This window comes from Coregonus clupeaformis, chromosome 7 (assembly GCF_020615455.1).
Source record: "Coregonus clupeaformis isolate EN_2021a chromosome 7, ASM2061545v1, whole genome shotgun sequence".
NCBI lineage: Eukaryota > Metazoa > Chordata > Actinopteri > Salmoniformes > Salmonidae > Coregonus > Coregonus clupeaformis.
The window spans coordinates 29503487-29512733 of NC_059198.1; positions in this window are offsets into that span (position 1 = coordinate 29503487).

Genomic DNA, 9247 nt, shown 5'->3' on the forward strand with positions numbered 1-9247 from the left:
GCTCCCCTACGGACTCGGGAGAGGTGAAGGTCGAGAGCCATTCGTCCTCCGAAACACAACCCTGCCAAGTCGCACTGCTTCTTGACACACTGCTCGCTTAACCCGGAAGCCAGCCACACCAATGTGTCGGAGGAAACACTGTCCAACTTACGACCGAAGTCAGCATGCAGGTGCCCGGCCTGCCACAAGGAGTCGCTAGAGCACGATGAGACAAGGAAATCCCAGCCGGCCAAACCCTCCCCTAACCCGGACGACGCTGGGCCAATTGTGCGCCGCCTCATGGGTCTCCCGGTCACGGCCGGCTGTGACACAGCTTGGGATCGAACCCGAGGCTGTAGTGACGCCTTAGCACTGCGATGCAGTGCCTCAAACTGCTGCGCCACTCGGGAGGACCTCCTACCTTTTTTTAACCCCCTAGAGTCGATTGACGCACCGGTGTGTCAATCTAAATTACATAACCAAAAAAAATCCCCATCAAAATCCATCAGTTTAAGTTAAAAGTAACTCGTTTTGCATTGGATCAATCACTCAATCCGCTGCATCAGCCAGTGTCGCATTTCCGCATCTGCGGTGAAAGGTGGCAGAGCTGAGTGGTGTTTGTCAGCCCATGAGACATCCCGAAAATCTGTTTTCTCACGTAAACGACTGTAGCGGTTATGATCACTGTATGGAAAGGGGAGACTCTCACGAACACAATGGTGTTATCCGTTTTGCTCTACGACCCCCACAAGTGTCAGTAGACTTGTCTGAAGTCGGTACCATTGATGTGTGAACTTCTGTTTGGTAGTGTCCGAACCGTTTGGCCTACAAACTAATTGGACCCCACTGTGGAAAGGGGAGATTCTCACTAACATGATGGTGTTCTCCATTTTGCTCTTCTGAAGATAACCGGTACCGGTTTAAAAACAGTATGAATGTAGTTTTGTGCCTACCCAACAAAAGGGTTTACATATATGTAAATAAAACGACAAAATATTTCCAGTTTTTTTTTCTCTCCTAGATTTAGAACAGACACTTCAAAACCTTGTTTCTTATGATTTATTTATTTTGACTGACTTTTTTTTGCCATTTATGAATGTGTTATTCAATGCGTTTCTATGGGCTTTAGTAGTAAAGGCCAAAATCTATATTTTATCAAATAATTTTTTGTATATACACTACCAGTCAAAAGTTTGGACACACCTACTCATTCAAGGGTTATATTTTACATTGTAGAATAATAATAAAGACATCAAAACTATGAAATAACACTTGGAATCATATAGTAACCAAAAAAGTCTTAAACAAATCAAAATATATTTTGTATTTGAGATTCTTCAAATAGCCACCCTTTGCCTTGATGACAGCTTTGCACACTCTTGGCATTCTCTCAAACAGCTTCACCTGGAATGCTTTTCCAACAGTCTTGAGGGAGTTCCCACATATGCTGAGCACTTGTTGGCTGCTTTTCCTTCGCTCTGCCGTCCGACTCATCCCAAACCATTTCAATTGGGTTAAGGTCGGGGGATTGTGGAGGCCAGGTCATCTGATGCAGCACTCCATCACTCTCCTTCTTGGTCAAATAGCCCTTACACAGCCCGGAGGTGTGTTGGGTTATTGTCCTGTTGGAAAACAAATGATAGTCCCACTAAGTGCAAACCAGATGGGATGGCGTATCGCTGCAGAATGCTGTGGTTGCCATGCTGGTTAAGTGTACCTTGAATTCTAAATAAATCACAGACAGTGTCACCAGCAAAGCACCATCACACCTCCTCCTCCAAGCTTCACGGTGGGAACCACACATGCGGAGATCATCCATTCACCTACTCTGCGTCTCACAAAGAACCAAACATCTCAAATTTGGACTCATCAGACCAAAGGACAGATTTCCACCAGTCTAATGTCCATTGCCCGTGTTTCTTGGCCCAAGAAAGTCTCTTCTTATTATTGGTGTCAGTTAGTAGTGGTTTCTTTGCAGCAATTCGACCATGAAGGCCTGATTCACGCAGTCTCCTCTGAACAGTTGAACTCTGTGAAGCATTTATTTGGGCTGCAATCTGAGGTGCAGTTAACTCTAATGAACTTATCCCCTGCAGCAGAGGTAACTCTGGGTCTTCCTTTCCTGTGGCGGTCCTCATGGGAGCCAGTTTCATCATAGCGCTTGATGGTTTTTGCAACTGCACTTGAAGAAACTTTCAAAGTTCTTGACTTTTTCCAGATTGACTGACCTTCATGTCTTAAAGTAATGATGGACTGTAATTTCTCTTTGCTTATTTGCGCTATTTTACCAAATAGGGCTATCTTCTGTATACCCCCCCTTGTCACAACACAACTGATTGGCTCAAGCGCATTAAGAAGGAAAGAAATTCCACAAATTAACTTTTAACAAGGCAAACCTGTTAATTGAAATGCATTCCAGGTGACTACCTCATGAAGCTGGTTGAGAGAATGCCAAGAGTGTGCAAAGCTGTCATCAAGGCAAAGGGTGGCTACTTTGAAGAATCTCAAATATAAATATATATTTTGAGTTGTTTAACACTTTTTTGGTTACTACATGATTCCATGTGTGTTATTTCATAGTTTTGATGTCTTCGCTATTATTCTACAATGTAGAAAATAGTAAAAAATTAAGAAAAACCCTGGAATGAGTAGATAAGTCCAAACTTTTGACTGGTACTGTACATGCATTGTTAACATTTTCAGATAGTTATGTGTATGTTCCTAACAGGCTGGACATATCTCATGGTCCATGTGTGAACAATCCACCTATAATTATTAGGGTTTAAGTGCCTTGAGTTAGACCAGTATGTTTTTCTGAAAGTCAAACATATAATATTTTCCTCAAATTGGTAAATATGTCATTTTTTCCCCAAAAGTTATGTGGTCCAAAAGGCACTGCATAGTAGGATTGACCCAGCTACATAGCTGAAAATAATGAAGTAAAACGTTTGCTTTGTGTATATCTTGTTTTGTCTCTATTGCCCAAAATTTAAAAAAAAAGAATAATAATAATGTATGCACTCACTAACTGTAAGTCGCTCTGGATAAGAGCGTCTGCTAAATGACTAAAATGTAAAATGTCCTGGAAGGAAGAAGGTTCAGTGTATGGGGAGGTGCAGTGTGAGGTAATACACTAGGGGGAGTGCCAGTGCATCTCAAATGTAATTTTTGATGTGTTCTTCACACTCATCCTCACAAGAAGTACTCAAGAAAGCGTCCTCGGAGAATGCACTCGGAGCATAAGAGTGTGGAGCACAGTAGTACGCATATTGAGAGACACCCATGGAATACATTGATTCCTAGGTAAAGGAGATGTTACAAACTTTACTCATTTCTTTGTTCAGTCAACTTTATCACTGTTTACTTTAGGCAGGCTTTTGAACCACTCCTTCCTGCAGGGGCGTTTCTATGATTTGAGGACATTGGGGGCTTAGCCCAAAGCCAGAAGTGCAACCCTAGTAGGGGGGTCCGGGGTAATCCTAACCCGGAAGAAGACAATTTTTTTTTTTTTTTTTTAACTACACATTAATGTGGGTGAACTATCCCTTTAAAATGATGGTGTAGGCCGTCATTGTAATTAAGAATTTGTTCTTAACTGACTTGCCTAGTTAAATAAAGGTAAAATAAATAAATTAAAATAAATAAATAAAATAGGGCTTGAAGAAAATCCTTCAAGGGGGTATGTTTCAAAAGTGCAGGGGGATTGAAAATGTTAATGTGATAACAAATAATTTCTCCAAGTCACCTCCCCTTCAAGAAAAATCTAAAAGTGGTTGCTGCTGACTAGTTGCAGACACTTGTCATCTTACTTATTTTGTTTAAAAATCATCTTTATTTAAAGATGCACTATGCAGAAATCTCTCCACCATTTCCTGGTTGCTAAAATTCTAATAGTTCGCCTCATTTCAGTTTATGTGCCGAAACAAGCAAGTATTGTGTAGAGAGTCATTGTACCATCTAAACTGCTGTGAAATATATTTTCCATAACCAAAAATATTGTATCTTCAGCTGTTTGAAGCTGGTGTACAACACCGAAAGGAAAAGATGCAAAGACTAAACTTAAGAACGGAAAGCATAGAAATAGCACACATAGAACATATTTTCCGCTTCTTCGACTTTCTGGATAAGTCTCTAAGAGCTTTCCACACCTGGATTGTACAATATTTGCCCCATTTATTAATTTCAAGGTTTTTCAAGCTCTGTCAAATTGGTCGTTGATCATTGCTAGACAACCATTTTCAAGTATTGCCATAGATTTTCAAGCAGATTTAAGTCAAAACTGTAACTCGGCCACTCAAGAACATTCACTGTCTTCTTGGTAAGCAACTCCAGTGTCGATTTGGCCTTGTGTTTTAGGTTATTGTCCTGCTGAAAAGTGAATTAATCTCCCAGTGTCTGGTGGAAAGCAGACTGAACCAGGTTTTCCTTTAGGATTTTGCCTGTGCTTAGCTCCATTCTGTTTATTTTTTATCCTGAAAAACTCCCCACTCCCTACCGATTACAAGCACACCCATAACATGATGCATCCACCACTATTCTTGAAAATATGGAGAGTGGTACTGAGTATTGTATTGGATTTGCCCCAAACATAACACTTTATATAAAGGAAAAAATGTTTTTTGCAGTATTAGTTTAGTGCCTTGTTGCAAACAGGATGCATGTTTTGGAATATTTTTTATTCTGTACAGGGATACTTCTTTCCCTCTGTCAATTAGGTTAGAATTGTGGAGTAACTACAATGTTGCTCATCCATCCTCTCTTTTCTCCTATCACAGCCATTAAACTCTGGAAGTCGTATAATGGTGAAATCCCTGAGCGGTTTCCTTCCTCTCCGGTAACTGAGTTAGGAAGGACGCCTGTATCTTTGTAGTGACTGGGTGTATTGATACACCACCCAAAGTGTAATTAATAACTTCACCATGCTCAAAGGGATATATTTTTTAAAATATCTACCCATCTACCAATATGTGCCCTTCTTTGCGAGGCATTGGTTGAATCTGTGTTTGAAATTCACTGCTCGACTAAGGGACCTTACAGATAATTGTATGTGTAGAGTCCAGAGTTGAGGTAGTCATTAAAAAAATCATGTTAAACACTATTATTGCACACAAAGTGAGTCCATGAAACATATTATGTGACTTGTTAAGCAAATTTTTTTTTTTATTTTTATTTTTTTTTTTTAGGGGGGATGGATCAGCTTAATATTGCAGATAGATTGCATCTTCTATCAATGTAATTGTCTGCATCACTTCCAATCCCCCATGTTTTTTTTAATTTTTTATATATATATTCCCCTTTATTACTTTTCAACCCCACCATCCTTTCCCTACTTGGAGTAAATTAGTGAACAACAACGCCCAGGCCTCTACTTCCGGTCTATACTTACTATCTACACCTTATGGACAGAGTTAATTTTACAATAATTCTATATATATATATATATATATATATATTTATTTATTTTTTGCTCCTGAACTTCTTCTACTCTCAACCTCTCCGATCATTTTCATGATGTCCATCCGGTTTGCTTCTAAATGCCATATCTTTCTAACTGTGCTCTTTCCCAAAAGCTCCCAACATACAACCTATATACTTATTATGGACACAGTATGCTTACATTATTAGCTATCTTTGTTATTATTTGTTGTTATTTGTTATTAGTCCCATCCTTCAACTCTATTCAATACCTCCCATCTATCTCTTAACACCATCCATATAGGATTTCTATTTGCCATATATATTTCAACCGTACTGTGATGTTTTACAAAAGTTCTGAACCTTTCTATTCTCATTGCTTCTACAGATTGTGAATTAAAAATAAACATTTTTGCTAAAAGTATTATTATATTATTGATTGATTGACTATGACTTTTCAGATCAGCCAGTAATGCTATCTGCAAGGTTAGTTCCAGGTAAATATTGCAATCCTTTAGCCATTCCTGGACCTGTGTCCAAAAACAAGCTACAAATGGACAGAACCAAAACAAATGATCTAATGATTCTATCTCTTCACAGCAAAATCTGCAGAGCTGGGAAGATTGTATCCCCATATAAATAACATTCTATTGGTAGCAAGAATTTTATATAATAATTTAAATTGAAAGATTCTAATTTTTGAATCCGGTGTCGCTTTTGCGTGTCAGTTCATAAACACTATGCCATGGGATCGGTACGTCAAAGATCTCTTCCCAACTATTTTGCAATCTATATGGGACGGCTGTCAATCCTTTGGTCCTTAAGTGAAACTGATATACTTTTTTATTTATCACAGTTTTCCTTAACCAATTATGTTCTTTAATGCAAGGCCGACAGACAAGTTCCTTACTTTCTCCCCCTTCAACTTTCCTCTTCCACTTTTGCGGTAAGGCTGCAATTATTTGGTTGTAATTTTGGGTAGAGCAGACATTTCCATATGTTTTTGTTAGCTGCATGTGCGACATAACTCCACCAGTCCTACCGATGATATCATTTACGAAGATTATACCTTTTTTAAACATTCTGTCAAAAAATAAAGGTTTTTTGTCAATTAGTATATTTGAATTTAACCACAATATTTGTTGCATTATTTGTTCTGTCGTTTCTGGAGGATTAAATTGAAATTGCAACCAACTTTCTATGGCTTGTTTTAGAAATAGTGACATTTGGGAGATTATTTCCTTTTCAAATAACTGAAAGTGAGAGGTTGTAATCTGAATAAAGGGAAAAAGGCCTTTCTTGAACAGTGGGTGAGACAATCTTACTAATTTGCTTGAGAACCAGTTCGGATTTAAGTATAACTTTTGGATGACTGAAGATTTTAGGGATAGGTCTAATGCTTTAATATTTAATAATTTCTGTCCTCCGAATTCATATTCATTATACAAATATGCTCTTTTAATTTTGTCTGGCTTGCCGTTCCAAATAAAATTGAATATTTTTTTCTCATATAATTAAAAACTGTTTGCTAGGCGTAGGCAAGACCATAAGCAAATAGGTAAACTGGGATAATACTAAAGAGTTAATCAGGGTGATTTTTCCACAAATTGACAGGTATTTTCCTTTCCATGGTAGTAAGATCTTATCTATTTTTGCTAACTTTCTATTAAAATGTATTGAAGTGAGATCATTTATTTCCTTTGGGATATGTATTCCGAGTATATCTACATCACCATCAGACCATTTTATTGGTAAACTACATGGTAATGTAAAAATTGTATTTTTTAGTGATCCAATACGTAATATAGTACATTTGTCATAATTTGGTTTTAATCCAGAGAGGTTAGAAAATGTATCTAGATCCTCTATGAGGCTGTGGAGGGATTCTAGTTGTGGATCTAAAAGAAAACATGAATCATCTGCGTACAATGACACCTTTGTTTTTAAGCCCTGTATTTCTAATCCTCTGATATTATTATTGGATCTGATTTTAATAGCTAACATCTCAATGGCCACAATAAATAGATATGCCGATAGTGGACAACCTTGTTTCACTCCTCTTGACAGTTTAAAACTTTCTGAGAAATAGCCATTATTTACTATTTTACACCTAGGGTTACTATACATGATTTTGACCCATTTTATAAGAGATTCTCCAAAATTGAAATGCTCCAGGCATTTATATATAAATTCCAGTCGAACTTTATCAAATGCCTTTTTCGAAGTCTGCTATGAATAGCAGGCCTGGTTTCCCATATTTTCCATAGTGTTCTATTGTTTCCAATACTTGCCTTATATTATCTCCAATGTATCTTCCATGTAAAAAACCTGTCTGATTAGAATGAATAATATCCGACAATACCTTTTTAATTCTATGCGCTATACATTTTGCTAGGATTTTTGCATCACAACACTGAAGTGTAAGTGGCCTCCAATTTTGTAAATGGACTGGATCTTTATATTTTCCACTTGTATCCTGTTTCAGTAATAATGAGATCAGACCTTCTTCTTGAGTGTCAGATAATCTACCATTTACATAGGAGTGGTTAAAACATGCTAATAATGGTCCTCTTAGTATATCAAAAAAGGTTTGGTATACCTCGATTGGTATGCCATCCAACCCTGGAGTTTTCCCGGACTTAAAGTCTTTAATTGCATCCAGAAGTTCCTCCTCTGTAATTTCACCTTCACATGAGTCTTTCTGTGTGGCTGTTAATTTGACATTATCAATAGAAAAAAAATCTCTACAATTAGCTTCAGTTAGAGGAGATGGAGGCGACTGAAAAGAAAACATATGCTTAAAATACTTTGTTTCTTCCTTCAAAATATCATTAGGTGAATTATGGGTGACTCCGTCAATTGTGACCAGTTTCATTAAGTTCTTTTTGGTAGCATTCCTATGTTGAAGATTAAAAAAGAATTTTGTGCATTTTTCCCCATATTCCATCCAGTTTGCTTTATTTTTATAATATATTACACTTGATCTTTCTTGAATAAGTTTTTCCATTTCTTTTTGTTTTTCCTCTAATTTATTCTGAGCCTCTATGTTACAGTTTTTATTGCCATCTATCTGTTCTGTTAGACTTTCTATTTCCTTTCTTAGTATAAACTCTTTTGACCTAAATTGCTTTTGTTTTCGAGATGAGTACTGAATTGCATGGCCTCTAAAGGCACATTTAAAGGTGTCCCATACAATAAGGGGATTCGCTGTACCTATGTTATGTTGGAAAAAGTCAGTTATAAATTCCTTTGTTCTAATTATAAATAAATTATCATCTAATAGGCTTTGATAAAATTTCCAATATCCTCGCCCACGTGGAAATTCAGTCAGAGTAATGTATATGCCTATTATATGATGGTCCGACCGCATTCTGTCCCCTATCAACACTTTTTTTTACTTTTGGTGCCAACGAGAATGAGATAAGAAAGAAGTCAAGACGACTAGCTTGATTCAGTCTCCGCCATGTATATCTCACTAGATCAGCATATTTAAGCCTCCATATATCTACTAGTTCTAATGTATCCATGACATTCACAATTTCCTTAAGAGCATGTGGGTGATTGTTTGTGGTGTGATTTCCTTTTCGGTCCATTGAGCTATTTAAAACAGTATTATAATCCCCCACCATAATAATATTGTCTTGAGTTGCTTGCAGGCTTGATAATTTATTATATATATTGTCAAAGAATTGTGGATCATCATTATTTGGTCCGTAAAGGTTAATGAGCCATATCTGTTTATGGTCCAATACCATATTTAAAATAATCCATCTACCTTGCGTATCTATTTGGACAATTTGCACATTCGGATCGAAATTACTATTAATTAATATCATCACCCCTTTTGAATTTC